At 40.1% G+C, this 15008-nt stretch overlaps 1 protein-coding gene across 2 annotated transcripts in view; it reads left to right on the forward strand.

The window, feature by feature from the left end:
• Positions 1-15008, forward strand: part of Znf521 (zinc finger protein 521) — a 271829-nt gene that overhangs the window by 2458 nt on the left and 254363 nt on the right. The gene's annotated exons all lie outside the window — the stretch shown is intronic.

A 15008-nucleotide genomic window follows, 5' to 3' on the forward strand; every position in this document is an offset into this window, starting at 1 on the left:
CGGGGTGGCCGAGCCCTACCGGTGCCCCACGCCCCCCGGCCTGCCGATGTGTATTAATGAAGTCGGTAGTGGAGCCCTCGGAGCACACAAAGCCCTTTCTTCTCCCGGGAAGGGACGGGTGGGGGAGGGCCTCGCGGGCTGCGGCGCCTGCTTTTTTTCTGGACGCGCCGGAGAAGTTTGAGTTTGAAAACGAGGTGAATCGGTGACATGTGTCTTAACACGGTGTCGGGGCTGATTTACATTCACGTGGGCCACACATTTCCTGGGCCAACCGAGACCCAGGCCCTGGAACGACACCAGGATGGTGGGGAAGCAATGAGCCCACGGGCGTGTGTGGGTGTCATGCTGGGTGGCTGTGATCACGCTCGCTCGTGGAACTTGCCCCGGGTTTCAGCTTCCTTAAAAGTAACGTGGAGCGGAGGAGTTCTGGGGCAGACCTCTGCCTAGTCAGTCACTTGGAAACCAGAACTTTCGAGTTGAATAGCGTTTAGTGTCAGCCCCGCTTCAAGGGCTCGGAAAGGCTCCGGAACCACCGTGCAGGAATCGGGGAAGCTTTGTGTGAAAAACAAAAAAGTTTATTAAAGTTTGCACTATTGGTAGTTTGACTTCTTTGCAGTTCCCCAGTGTTCGGTTCACCTGCCTTTGGAATGAATTCACAGTGAAAGTTCTGTTGGTGGTGAAAGCGTGTGTCCCAAGGCTGCTTCCAGAGGGTTTCTTAGGCACTTAGGATAGCATTTTGGAGGCAGTTAAGTGAAGCCCTCAGTTGGCGGTATTTGCTGGGCAATCTTGAGTAAGTCGAACTGCAAAATACCTGGAACTCCGACCTGTGCGCTTCTTAGGTTCATAAGAAAAAAAAAAAAAGCAATCGCAAAAGAATAGAGGGCGTTTTTTCCTTTTGTTTATTATCATGTTGCAAAATTTATTCAAATAACTCCATCAAGGAGATACAGCATCTCCAGTTCAGCTGCCAAACCCTAAATAAAACATTTCCATTGAAAAACAAAGATTTAGCTTCCATTTTCTGTGTGGGCGTGGAATATACTAGGTTCGTTCCCATCAGCTGCTCGGAGGACGCCCTGGCCTCAGGTGGGCTAGCTGAGCTTTGGGGGAATAAAAATAATGCAGTCCTCGCTGAAGAGCCCTTTGTTTTTCTTCTGGGTGCAGATTTGCCTGGAAAAAGGCATATTTAGATGTGCTATGTCAGATGAGAAACGGTAATGTTTAGTGGGGCTGAACAGGTTACTGGCATTCTGGCTGTCTCTCGCTAGATACCTAGCCCTTTCTTCATTATCTTGGCAGGACCTCCATTTTTGTCAGAGTGTGTTTTAAGGGTGTTCTCAGTGTGTGGATTCTGTCCATTGTTCAGAAGGTCACACTTGGATCCTGGAAAAGCCAGGGAGGAGTTATGATGACCAATACTCTGGCATCCGTACTGATAACGCAATGAGCAGCGCTTTGCTGTCAGCAGACACAGAAAGGCAGAAGAACTGGTTGTGAAAAACTGATTAGTAGTTTTGCAATTAAGAGAGAAATTCTGATTTTACTGGATGAATGACAGACAGTAAATTTTTAAAAAAACATGTAGATTACTTTATAACCAGCTTGAAGGAAGCATTGGAAGCCATAAAAATGCAATGTGCTTTTATAAATAAAAGTTCTGTCTTCAGTCCCCAACTTTCTCTTACACACAGACTATTTTTTAACAAAGTTTTTCGTGATTTTCTGATAAAGCTTGTGATAAAATTTGAAACTCACATCCCAGAAGATTAGTGTACATCACAAGGCAGGTAAAAATATGAAAACAGCAGTTAAATTTGGGGCTTTTATTTTTAGCCAAATGCTTAAACGTGCAGAGTACCAGGAAATTTCTATTAGCAAATGAAATTATTTTTGCCAATTCTCACAAATTTAGTACTTTGAATGAATACTTGTTCAGGGAAATCACCCAGGGCCTTTTGTTGGCAACATACTCATTGTACTTGTCCCCTGCACACCCCCTGCCCCAGTGTGGGTGCCCTGTTTCTGTCTGCAGAGAGCGTGCCTTGCTTGGGCTTCCTACTTCCTCTAGGGCACATTAAAACTGCTTAATGTTGAAAAGATTCGTTTTCCTATTTGTGAAAGCTGCAAAATATATTTTGAAACAGGGAACGAATGCTCTTACCCTTCCTTGCCAGCCTAAGCCCTAGCATCAAAATCCCATCAGAGTAAGTCAAGAAACTTACTCTGTCCTTTTGCTACAAATCTTCAGAATGAACCTTCTGTTTAATGGAACAGTGAAGTAAAGGCAGTATTTAGAGGCACAGAAACTCAGACAATTAAACAAGTCCCCTTCCGCCCTATTTGTGTTACTTGGATATTTGTCTCAATTCCTGGGAGTAGATGGTGGTGTGTGAGTAGATTACCTGGCTGAACATAGTTCTGCTGTCAGCTTATTTTTAGAGGCAGCAAATCAGTTGCATCAAATTGGTCAATTGTGACCTATTTCTATTTTTCTTGCTGGCTCTTTATTCTGTTTCTTGTGGTGCTTCTCTGATGGAAGCTTCCCAGTCATTTTACCTGATAACAAACAATTTTTTTAAAAAATCGACTCCAAGAAGCACTGTAAGAAGGAAAAAGTGGTCCACTGCACAAAAGTGTGATATTTTCAGTAATGGCCAAGTTATAAAGCAAGGAGGGAGATGGGGAAGGGCTTAGTCATTTAAATGGCCAAATTAAACACCAGACACAATTAGGATATCTCGATCCTCAGGTGTTCATAAACCCATACCAGGAACCTCTAGAGAAAAATGGAGGGGACCAGGAAGAAAGAGAGCCCCAAAGTACCTTGTTTAACTTGGCTGTCACAGTAGCTAACCCTTTGTAACTTGGCACGTTTTGAAGTTTTCACACTTTTGGTTGACCTTTTTCCATTTACCATCTTTTGTACTTATAGAAGATATTTTTAAAGGAGAAGTAATTTATTTAGAAATAGAAGTAAGTGGCAAAAACAGCTCACAGTTTAAAGAAGAAATATAAACTATGGCATTTGAATGAAAAGATAGTGAGTTTTAAGTTTCAAACCTTTTGAAAGTCAGAAAACTTATTTAGTAGGCTGCATTCTGTAGTGGGAAAGCTCTAGAAAATGTAGGTGTTAAAAAAAGTCACCACAGGGAGCTTACACTGGCCCTGAGAGCTAATGAAAACATTGCATTCCCCAGTTTTTATTTAAACACGTTTTCTTTTTTTTTTCAAAGTCAAAATATATATTTCTATGGATAGGTGAAGTATAACCAAAGAGGGGAAAAGTATTTTCCTTACACTCCAATGTGCTTTATTTCTGTAAAAATTTAACCTCTCCTCTAGAGATTTAGTTTTGATTTTGGAAATGATGCCATAGTAAGAAAAGAAAAGCTCTGAGTTTTCTGTGATAAGACAATCGCCTAAAGACAGTATAATGTTTTACTTTTAATTAAAAACTGCTAAATGTCTTTTTCCTGAGAATTATATTTGGTAGGTTCAAGGTGATTCCCTTTTCACAGCTAGGTCTTAACTGAAGGTAAGTTTGAAAAAATTAAAAATTATATAGACACGCATATAAAGAAATCAATACTCCTTTTCATATTGAGAAGGCAAAACATGCTACTCATTATGTGGCACATGGAAATGACGGCTTTTTGTTTTAGATTTGGATGCTAGGAAGCCTGATTGCTGGGAGCAGAGCAGCAGCTCAGAGTTTGACATCCATGCCCCCTCCCTACAGTTGCGGTTGTAGTTCTATTCATCTATCAACCCTTGACTCCTTCTTCCCTCCGCCACCTCTAAATTACACTGACTGGATGTTGCAGTCATTACATTGATTATAGTCCAATCAGTAGACAATCCGAAATAAACAAAAACAGCAATTACAGTTGGCAAGGATCCCACAAGTGCTAGTCAAAGTTCCAGGACTGATGGTCCAGTAAGTCACTTCCAAAACGCCTGTTTCACCATTTCAGCTCTCTGGCAACATCTTCTTAAAGGGAGGGTACACAAATTCATAAGATTCTACTTGGCCTTAAAAACAAAAGCATCTGTTTGATGCCTGAGTGGATTGTTGGCTTTTATTCATCCAGCCAAAAAAAGGGCAAAAAATAGGATATTGAACATAAAAGCGTACAAGCAAAAATGAAATTACAAAGGGATTTGAGATTAGCAGCTTTTTATGAAGCAAGCTGTTAATAATTTTCCTTTTTTGTTTTGCCAGAATATTCCCATGTCCCTTAAAATCCATTGTAGTTAATGACAGCAGTGACGTCTAACAGTGATGACAGAGATTTTCAACTTTTTGCTTCCAGTAATTATACTTAGTTCTTTTCAAATCAGCGCAGGTCTTGTAGCATATTTGTAGAGTTCCTTTCATCTTATAGGAACATTTGCAAAGCTCTCTCCTTATTTTCAAAGGAAGTCTGGCTATGAAGATTGGCTCCTCTGATAAATTCTAGTGAAGAACTTGTTGACATAAGTTGAAACATACCATTAAGTATACTTGCTTGAGTTTTCATTTTGATGTAAGAGTGCACAATTAGGAAAAAAAGATTTTGATAGTAGAAAAGAGCAAGTCTACACAGATCAATTAAGAATTTTATGAAAGGTCTGTTTTTCCTATTACTGTGCTGTATTAATTATTCTGACAGAATTCACATTGCTAATTTAATGTCATTAATTCGGTTGCCCTAGAATACATTCTTTATGGCTAGTTTTAAGTAGATGCCATCCATGTTTAGGTTTTAGTTATTTTTTAAGAGAGAAAATGATTTTAAGACTTACTGTATTTATGCCACATTTTAGCAGCCTTAAGGCCTGTTAAAAATATAAATATTGTCATTAAGTAATACATTCAAGAATGCTTTGGAGTTGAGTGAGATTTTGATACAAAGGCAGTTATCCTAAATCAATCCTCTAGCTAAGTATTTTCCCAGATGTATTTAATATTTTTTCTCCATTGATTCCTGGTGTGCTGTCAAAGGTCAAAGTTGGGTTTTTTTTTGGGGGGTGCATGGGGGGCCAGTGCATACAACTTTCTAATCCCATTTCAATTAAACTTGAAATACGTTCTTTTTTAAAATTTGGAGATCACAGTAATGTGTTGGCTAGGAATATATATACACTTTGTTGTAATGGAAGCACACTTGTCTGATTTAAAATGTATTCTGCAACAATGTTATTACAAAGCAATTAAAACTTAAACATTAAAGTTAACAGTAAATTTAAATAGCTCTGTTATAGTATTAATCAAATAATATAAGGAAAGCTTTTAAAAGGTTTAAATAATTATGCAACTCTTGACATAAAAGCCTGACACAAGATAAATCTTTGAAAACTAAGTAGAATCATGGCTTAAAAAAAAAAGAAACCTTAATTTTAGGCAGCTTGGGCTTTTAGCATGCGTCACACCCCACCTCTAGTACCGTAATTGTGTCAGTTTAGTAATTATTAGAGATGAAAGAAATGGAGTAAGATACAAATTCTTTAAAACTTGACTAGCTTCAGTATTAGCAGGGATGATGATCAAGCAGCAGTTCTCTAGCTGCCTGGGGACCCCATCACCAATACAGGCACTGGGCTGATCTTGGGGGTATCATCACGGCAGCACACGTCACAGCTGACATTTCTACTCTAGACGTCTGCCAGCTGGGGCTTACAGTTTGGTCATTTGAAAACTTCCAGGCTTAGATATGACTGTCTAGAACTCCTTTTCCTTAGAAGATTAAAAATAATAAGTGCATATGTTTAAAAATTCTTTTTAGACACCATATATTTTAATTTCATGGGACAGCAAGTGCTTTGAAAAATTCTGAAGAGAAAAATATATGTAAGTCTGCCATTTGCACATGTGGCTATGTTGGCTATGTGTTTGCTTCAAGTCTTATTTGCAGAAGAAGATGATTTTTTGTTTGTTTGTTTTTTGGTACTGGGGATCAAACTTAGGTCCTTGTGCTTGTGAGTCAGGCACCGGAACCACTGAGCTAAATCCCAGGCCCGAAGATGATTTGTTCTGGAAAGCATAACTGTGCTGTTCATACGTAAGGGTAATTCTCCCAGGTTGTGTAAGGTCGAATGATTGACATTCAGAATATGCATTTTCATAACAGTGCAGTTTATTGGAATTACATTCTGGTATTTTGGTTGTACTTTGAAAAATTACTATACATATAAAACTAAAGGGTTTTGGTCCTTCAATTAACACAACACCTGGAGAGGTATACGCATATGTCATGTGTACACACACATAATCTAATCCTCTATATGAAATGCATTCTATTTAGCAAATTCATATTATTAATCACTTCTGAAGGGAAGAATTAGATTTTTTCCAATAAATATTGGTGTTATTTTAAGGAATATAATTTCCTTTAGAAACTAAAAATCACTGTCATTATTTCATTAATTTTATTACCTTCTCCTCCTTTTTATTATTGGCTTCCCCCGCCCCAAATTTCTTATCCCATAAGTCTATTATAAAGGATATATCAAGAAGGAAAATATTCCCTGACAGGGAATTCCTACTAATAAGGGACAGTCCCCTATATTAATATATAGCATATCTGTGAAAACCTGTTACAGGGTGAGGAGTACATAAATTGAACTATGAATTGCTGTGTCCTACGGGATTCTGTGACCAGGACACAAAGAAAAAACACTGCTGTGCTTTAAACTATATATTGACTTTTAGAAACAATTTCCAGCCTTTGCAACAAGTTCTTCAGTATTCCTTTTCTTCATAATAGAATCAGGTTAGGTCCAGTAAGTGTCTGCTTGTGTTGCTTAATAGACATACGCTTTTTATCACTAGTATCAGTACTTGGTCTTCCATTTATTTTTACACATTACAAAAGGCCAGTGAAGTCTCCACCAAGACCACTCTGCTCAGGCCTGCTGAAGCCAAGCAGAACTGTCGGCAAGAGGGCTCCGCCAGCAGGAGTTGCCTTGAGTGTTGTGACCCTCAGCTGATGTGTGGTTGAAGTTCCTGTCTGTAGGGGGCTTTCTGGCTGTCAGTGTCCACTGTGCCAAGTTCTGCAGACTAGACAAGTACTGTGGACTCAAGAGGATACATTTTAATTCCTGGAAAGAGTTGGGAATAAAAACAAACAATTAGTTATGGTCCTAAGTATTGCATATTAGGTCCAGTAGGGACATGGTAGCAGAGGGGAAAGGGCAGGGGGCTGGGCTCTGATTGCTATGTGCTATCTTTACCCTCAGCTCTCCAAGACTCAGATTTCCTCTGTGACACAAGGGGGTTTATTTTGTCATTTAGCAAGCCCCCCCATAACTCAGTGCTTACAGTATTCAGTCCCAGACACACTGCTGTTTGAAGATTTTCTTGCCCACAAAACAAAAGCAAGTCTCACCATAATGAAGCTTATAGTGTAGAAAACTGGATGAGATTTAAAATACAGTACTTTGCCATGCTTTTTAATCATTGGGAGGTAATTGTGTAAGTGTGGACTGTAGGTAGATCATACATTAACTTTTTTGTGAATTGGATGAATTGAAGCAGTTAGATGAAATGAGTTTCAAAAGCATTTTTGGCATCAAAAGTTGGATGAGCTGAATTTTCTACGAATGATGTTCCTAGTTTTCTCATAATCTAAAACTAAACATGTCCACTTGAATCAAAAGTGCTAAACTTAATACCTAGAATATTGTCAACCATTTGGACTCAGGTTATTAATGTTACAATATGTTTTACCCCGCCTAAGATCCAGTTAACATTTTTGATAGTTAATTGCGTGACAATAAAAATAACTTGAGCTTATAAGTAATTGTGAGAAGAATTTGTGACATCCTGTATGATGATTACATTTTCATAGAGAATATATATGGTGTTGATATTTAAAAAAACAAAACGCACCATCAATTAGGAACCCTTGCTATCCAAAGTTGAGGGGCAAGAAGTCTCCAGTAAGTAATTCCACTAAACACACAGACACAGAATACTGGGAAGTGCAGCAAGTTGGCATTGAAGTGTGCAAGTTAGATTATTTCCCCCCTGAGAGATAGGTGAATGCTTTGAGATAAACTTTTATGGAATCGTGGTTCTTAAGTGGAAGACAATTTAGGGATAATGATCTCGGGTGCCTGGTGGTCTTCGTGCTCAAAGACCTAAGTGCTGGAGTGAATGGTGATGGGGAAGTGTAACTGACCGAAGAAAGAGGTGATCGGCGTGAAATCCCTTCTGCCTCTTCCAGCATCACATAGGTCATTTGCATAAGTATTGCAGCATCATACCAAAGTTTTAATCTTCAAAATAAAACCATTACAAGATAATAACACCATTTTATAGCTCCTGTTACTTGTAACTGTTTCTTGTACTCGCTGATTTGCATATTTAAAACCCAGTGTGAGTTTAATGGACTGACAGGGCTCAAGGGTGGTTTCCTAGCCTCCTCTGGGCCCCTGTGTCCTCAGGCCCAGAGCGTGCTTAGCCGGGTGCCTGAATTATCCAACTTCCATGCAGCCAATATCGCTTCATTCCTTACCAATCAAGTGAAGACCCGGATGACTTTGGAGTTCCTTTTGGGCTTCAGCATCCTGGATTCTCTTATAGAGGAATTGTGACTCTTGCAGTTTGATCAGTAATTCATATAAATGAGGCAAGCATACTTTTAAATTATGGACTTGTTTGAGGTATAGCTAGTTGGACAGAGTGAAAGACTAGCCAAAATCTCCAAAATGGCCAGGTGATCTCAGTTTCCTCTGAGATTTCTTGTCAAGATGCCTTCAGTGCTGTTCAAGTAATTAGACAGGATACATGAATTATGCACCAGTCCATTCTCAGGACCTTTGTAAGGAACCTTACTCTACTGAAGCCCCAGAGTTTGCACAGGACACTTTGCAGCTTCTAAGTAGACAGACCGGTCACTGAGTCACCTCACTAGGTGTGTCAGGTCTCCCTGGGAGCAGCCAGGAGGGACACCTGCTTTGGACTGGAAGTGTGTATGTGTGTGCATGTGAGTGTGTGTTCAGCCCTGTATTTACCTGGACCTCAGGTGTGTTTCTGCAGTGGGCTAAGTGTGAGCCTATCGCTTTGAGCCAAAATGTGTTGTTTAAAAACGACATCGTTACTCAGTTTGACTTCTGCTGTCCAATCATCCTCAGTCCATGTTCATCCATTGGTCCAAATGCTGGTATTATTTTCATATAGCAGCAAATCCCAATCTTTAATGATGTCCACAGATTCATGTTGAATCTTTTCTTGGCCTCAATTGTGACTTTGCCAGTCAGTTTTGTACAATAATGTGGTCTTGAATATAGTTTTTCTTTCTAAAAACTCTGCTCATGTCTTCTGGGAGGCTTTTTCTGACCCTGAGTTAAGATGAATCCTTCTCTGTGATAGCCCACGTATACTTCATAGGTCTGAAGAACTGTGGTACTAAGTTGGTTTCCTGGTTTGGCCAGAGGCTCTCTAAGAATACATTTTGGTGTCCCTTTCCTTTGAATCCCCATACTCAAAATGTAAACAGTAAATATACAACCAAATGCATTGATTCAGTCATTTATTTATTTACCAGATAATAGCTGCAGATCCACACTTTATAGTCTAAGAGTGCTGGGAGGTCAACTTCTCTGAAGGAGACAGATACTGTCCATGTCATTGCTGCAGTTAGGCAGTGGAGCACCTTACTTACAGGGTCCTGGGAAGGAACAGCTCTGAGTGTTAATGGAACATTTAACAGTGACATCAGTGAGGTCGGGGGAGACACGGTGAACCTTTTAGACCTCTCAATGATACAGACAGCCTGCGGAGTAGGTTCACCACCACTGGTCTCAATGAAGCTTTTTCAAGCCAGGCCTAAAGTTTAGAATATGAGTGAAAGTTTTGAGTGAAAAATACTGAGCATGGCCATGCATTCCACAGGAATTTTTACTGAACCCCAGATAGGTGTCAGGTGCTCAGGAGACGAGAACAAATCAGACCCAGGAGCTCATGGGGTTCGTGGAACTAACAGTCTGTGAAGACATGTCAGACAGTTCATCGTGTGCTTCATAATGCTCACCCCAGATTGTCCTTAGCTCTACAATAATAATACATTTTTGATTCACACAAGTTGCATCCTTTTCAAATTAATTGCTCACTCCTGGTAACTTGTGTGCGGGGTTTGGGCAGCTTTACTTGGAGGCCTTTTCCCCCCACTCTAAGTAAATTACCTACAATGATATCCATGGAGTTTTTCATTACTTTGATCTTTTTATCCGTCCAAATATCTGGGTTTATTTTAATTCCCATAATGTTCCCTAAATACTAGATAAACTCACTCATTTTGGAATCATAAGACATTTTCATTATTACTCTCTCTAATTTGTCACATAGATATGTAGGATAATATATCGTGAATATTTTCTTACAATTTTTGGAAATTTTCAGCACAGTTTCCACGTCAGGGAGTCTAAGTATAGTGGTCTATAAGTCGTCTATACAATAGTCTGAAAGAAGGTGTTTGAATCTGTCTGTTGCCACCTTGCACATAATTCTCCAAGCCAGGTCAGAGTGAGATACATCCATTCCCTGGACAGGCTAATAATATGTTGCTCCTTGCAACTGTTCTCTAAATATCTGTTTCACAGTTATTTAGGGAGGATGAGGATAGCCAGTGGTAATCCACTCAGGCAGCCACCTGGAACTCTCTTAGAAGACACTCTTTATATATGGCTGTCTTTTCTCCAAACAAAAGTGGGCCATCTATGTTGTCTTCCTCTCTAAACATATGACTCAGTTCACTTAGTGTTTCTATAACAAAATGCCCAGCACTGGATAATTTATCAGATGAAAAGGTTTCATTGGCTCATGATTCTGATGGCTACAGGATCCAAACATTATGGAACTGGCATCCTGAAGAGGCCTATACCTGCATTACAACATGGCAGAGAGAAGGAAAGAGAAAGGAGCCAAGGTAGACAGTGGCCTCAGTTTATAACAACTTGCTCTTGCATGAACGAACCCATTATGGAAGACCGCCCCTCTTGACCTAGTTACTTTCCAGCAGCCCTCACCTCTTTAAGGTCCTGTTACCTCAACACTGCCTCACCCAGGACCAGGCTTCTGGCATGGGAACCTGTGGGGCAAAGTGTATCCAAACCATAGCCAGGCATTTCCTAGGAACCCTTCAGTATCAGCATGTAGGATCTCCCCCTGTGGCTGTAACAACTGGCAAGATCCACTGAATGATCTGCCAGCTGTTTACCCTTCCCCCACTGGTGGTCATCCAGATGTTTCTGTTATTTGTTGGCTTGGTTTATCATTTACAAATGTTGTGTCAGTGAGCATTCTTGCTGACATGTTTGATTATGTATATGAAACAAGTTTCTAAAAATAGAACTTAAAGGGAATGTGTGTTTAAAATTTTGATGGATCCTGCCAGGGTGCTCTCTACAGAGGTAAGTAGGTCCAAGGCAAACTGCTGCTAGCAGCAGGGTTACAGTGCCTGTGTTTAAGTACTATATCTTTACTAATGCAAATTGTGAAGGAATGAACTGGTATTTCATTGACATTTTAATTAACATTTTTGTAATTACTAGGTAGATTGAGCATCTCTTAAAATGTTTATCAACTATTTCTGCTTTCTGTGAATTGCCTTTTTATTTTCTGGGCTTTTGTCTTTGGGTTTGAAAGAGCAGCTCATACCATTTAAAAAAAATTAGTCCTTTGTCTGACTTACGTTTTAGAGATATTTCCCCTAGTTTGTCTTTTGTGGGTGGTAATTACTTTCCTTTGGCTGTACCGGAGTTTAACAATTTTATTTTCAGTGTTGCCAGTGCTTTCTGTGTTACTAATGGATTTCTTTTGAAAGTTTTTTCCCTCTAACCCCTTTAGTTCGGTATCACCCCATTAATGTGGGTACAGTGTTCTGTCTCCTTAGCCCACACCCATTTCAGCAGCCCACCAGTGTGTTTCTGGAAGTAGACTAAGGTGCTTAGCAAACATTCAAAACATGGGGAAAATAGCCTGTGATAGTTAAAAGTAGGCTTGCAGTCTGGTCTGCCGCGGACACGTTGTTACAACACTTTATCTTTGAATTTCTGTATTTGTAGATGAGGGAAATAACAATACCTAATCTATAGTGTTGGGAAAAAATAAGGGTTAATTCCAGGAAGCTCCTAAAATAAGAACTGGTACGCCATATCTGGAGTGCATGTAAATGTTTTCTATTCTTACTCACAAAGGTCTTCTCACTTACCTATCTCTGGTAGGCAATCTTCTCTATTCTAGAAAGTTATTTTCTGAGATGGCTGAACAGTGGGGAGCCCCAGCACCTGTGTAGTTGAACACAGTCCTTTCAGAAACCTCTCTGGTAGCATAGGGTTGGGATGGGGTCCTCACTAGTCTTTGTGGGGTTCAGTGTGCCAGGGCTATCACTTCACGGTAGCCAAGGCAGCCAAGACCAAACTCTAGCTTTGTTTTGCTGATAGAGAGAGGACTCTGAAAGAAAAATTCCTGCAGAAATTCCAATTAAAAGATAATGGAAGCATAAAGTGAAACTAATTAATTTTAGAGCCTCTGCCATCTTTTTGGTAAGTCGGGCTGGTGTCTTCTTAGGTTCTTCTCAGAAAGGCCAAACGCTAATTTGCAAAGGTAGTCTAATTATTCTTGAGAGAGGAACTAGACACAAATAATTCACATATCATTACAAAGTTTAATCATAGTAGATTTATTAATAATCCTTAAATTAAAAAGGTAAATCTGGGCTTGGGTTTACAAAAGAATTAACTGAACAAGGGGATGATTTTCTACGTTGTTTCAGTCGTCAGTAAATTTGTTTAGAAGGTTTTTCTTCTAGGTTCAGAGAGGGATTCTGTGTGATCGAGAAGCACCTCTGGGTACAGTGTGAAAACTGAGGGAGAATCCAGGACTGTGTCTGCTGAGTGGCATTAACGCGGATCCCTTTCTGGCTATGTCTAGCCACTATTTCCCTTTTCTTTGAAATCTTATTTTAAGGCAGGTTGCCTGAAATTTCTTCCCTCTTAACCTTTCAGTGCCCGGTGTTCTGTGTTTGGAATGCCCATAACAACAGAACATATTTTTTTTTTCTCTTCAGATTCTCGGTGCTTGGATTTTTCTAGGTAATGTATATGAATTTCATGCAGAAATTTAAAAAAAAAATTGCCGTCTTTGGCATAAATGGGTTAAAGTCTCCTTTCTTTCTGTGGTAACTCCTAACTTCCATTGGCTTTATTTATAATTCCCCTCACTTTCCCCTGCTTGTGTCCAGTCCTCTGCTCTCTCTCTATGGTCTGTAAAATCACCCTGTCCCCACTCCCAGATTGCTTGTCATTGCTGTCCTTTTGGGCTTTACAGACCCAGGCTGTCAGCGCTGCTGGTTGACCTCAGCACTCATTTGTCCAGTGATAACTTTTTGTAGACAGTATCTTCTCTTTTTATTTGAACTAAGTGTCATAAAGTTGACTTTCTATACAGACAAAGTCTAAAACCTTAATACATCCAATCAGATGACTTTCAAATATCCATTTATCCTTTTTCTTTCAACCTTAATGCTAAATGAAGTGAGAGAAATAGTAATGAGAATTGGAGTGGGGAGAGCCAAGAGGATTGTGAGAGGCCACTTTTAATGAGTGGAATATCCTCAAATGATAGCAAGTGACAGAGAAAATTCCACTTTGGGATCATTTAATATAGATAGTCTAGAAAACACTTTCAAAAGGGCATTATGTTCGGTGGTAGTCTAGTTTTCAGAAAGGTCAGCCGTGGCTGTGGATGGATGTCTTGCCAGGAAAGAGCCAGGGAGCACACTGAGGGGAGAGAGGACACAGACCATGAGCCAGTGTGGCAGAAGTGACCCTGGAGGTGACCACCTCTTCACTTCCAAGATCCAGAGAGCTGACATGTCATGTTCCGTGTGACACCATGACTTCGTGATGGACTGAGGAGGAGAGGGTCTCAGTTTCTTGTTTTCTAATTTGGAGATTATTGTCTGTGGTGTGCACACTGAAGACTTGGGAGGGCTTTACAGAGCCAAGCTCACGGGTCATTGCTATGTGAGTGTTACCTTCCCTGTTCTAGTTTTAGCTGTCCCCGTCCCAGACTTCTGATCCTGTGTGCACAATCAATATGTCACAGTGAGTTGACAAGGTGGCTCCCTTGCCTGATGGGCCTGTGATTGAATCCTGATGTTATTGAAGTTTACTGAGCCTATTTTGTTACTGGTAACACGTGAAGAGTCTACCTCACAGAATTGCTTAACAGTTTTATGGCTCACAGCAAGTCACTGACTGATCATCACCTTCTATTATGGGTGAATTTTCTGGGAAGCTGGGGAACATGGGTTTTCCCTCCGAGTTTTTCTCTTCTACAAAGTCCTGGCACACAGTTGTGTGACTGTTTTGCCTCTTCATTTGGAAAAGGAAATTTCCCTTCTTTTGGGAATGTTTCTGTTGATTCTTAGTAACCATCAGTCAGAGTTTTGTGTTGAATTCTTAGTGACCATTCTGTACGATGAAAGAGGGTAGTGGAGCCAGGGGAGAGCTGAGCTCCTGGTTTTGGTAAATACTTTGCATTCATGCACTTGTTTGCGCAGACACAGTGCCTTCCTTTGGCCTCATGTGAATCCTGTGCCACTTGTCATTGTCCTCATTCATCAGGGAGAAAACTGAAGTGCAGACACTAGGTTCATCCAATTAACATAGCTGAAGCAGAGGAAAAATGGCAACTTCTGCCTGGAAAGTGAGCTTCTAGTCCCACAATTTTCAAATGAGCACAGCCAAGCTCAGTGATAAACAAAGCCAAGAGGTAGAATAAGGCTTCAGTCACGGGTCTCTTCTCTGCCGTTTCCTTTTGTTTTATGTCTTGATACCTGTGTTCTCTTCCTATGTCCCACCCACCTCTCCTAAAAGTGACTTCTACAAGAAAAAAAACCATGACTTGATATTAGTCATTTGCACCTCATAGCCTCGAAAGCAGGGGGAACCTGACAAATCTGTAACTGTGTAATTAAAGGCTTTGGCTTCTGATTAAAAAAAAAAAAAAAAAAAAAAAC

This window comes from Fukomys damarensis, unplaced genomic scaffold (assembly GCF_012274545.1).
Source record: "Fukomys damarensis isolate Sample0158 unplaced genomic scaffold, DMR_v1.0_HiC HiC_scaffold_30, whole genome shotgun sequence".
Classification (NCBI taxonomy): domain Eukaryota; kingdom Metazoa; phylum Chordata; class Mammalia; order Rodentia; family Bathyergidae; genus Fukomys; species Fukomys damarensis.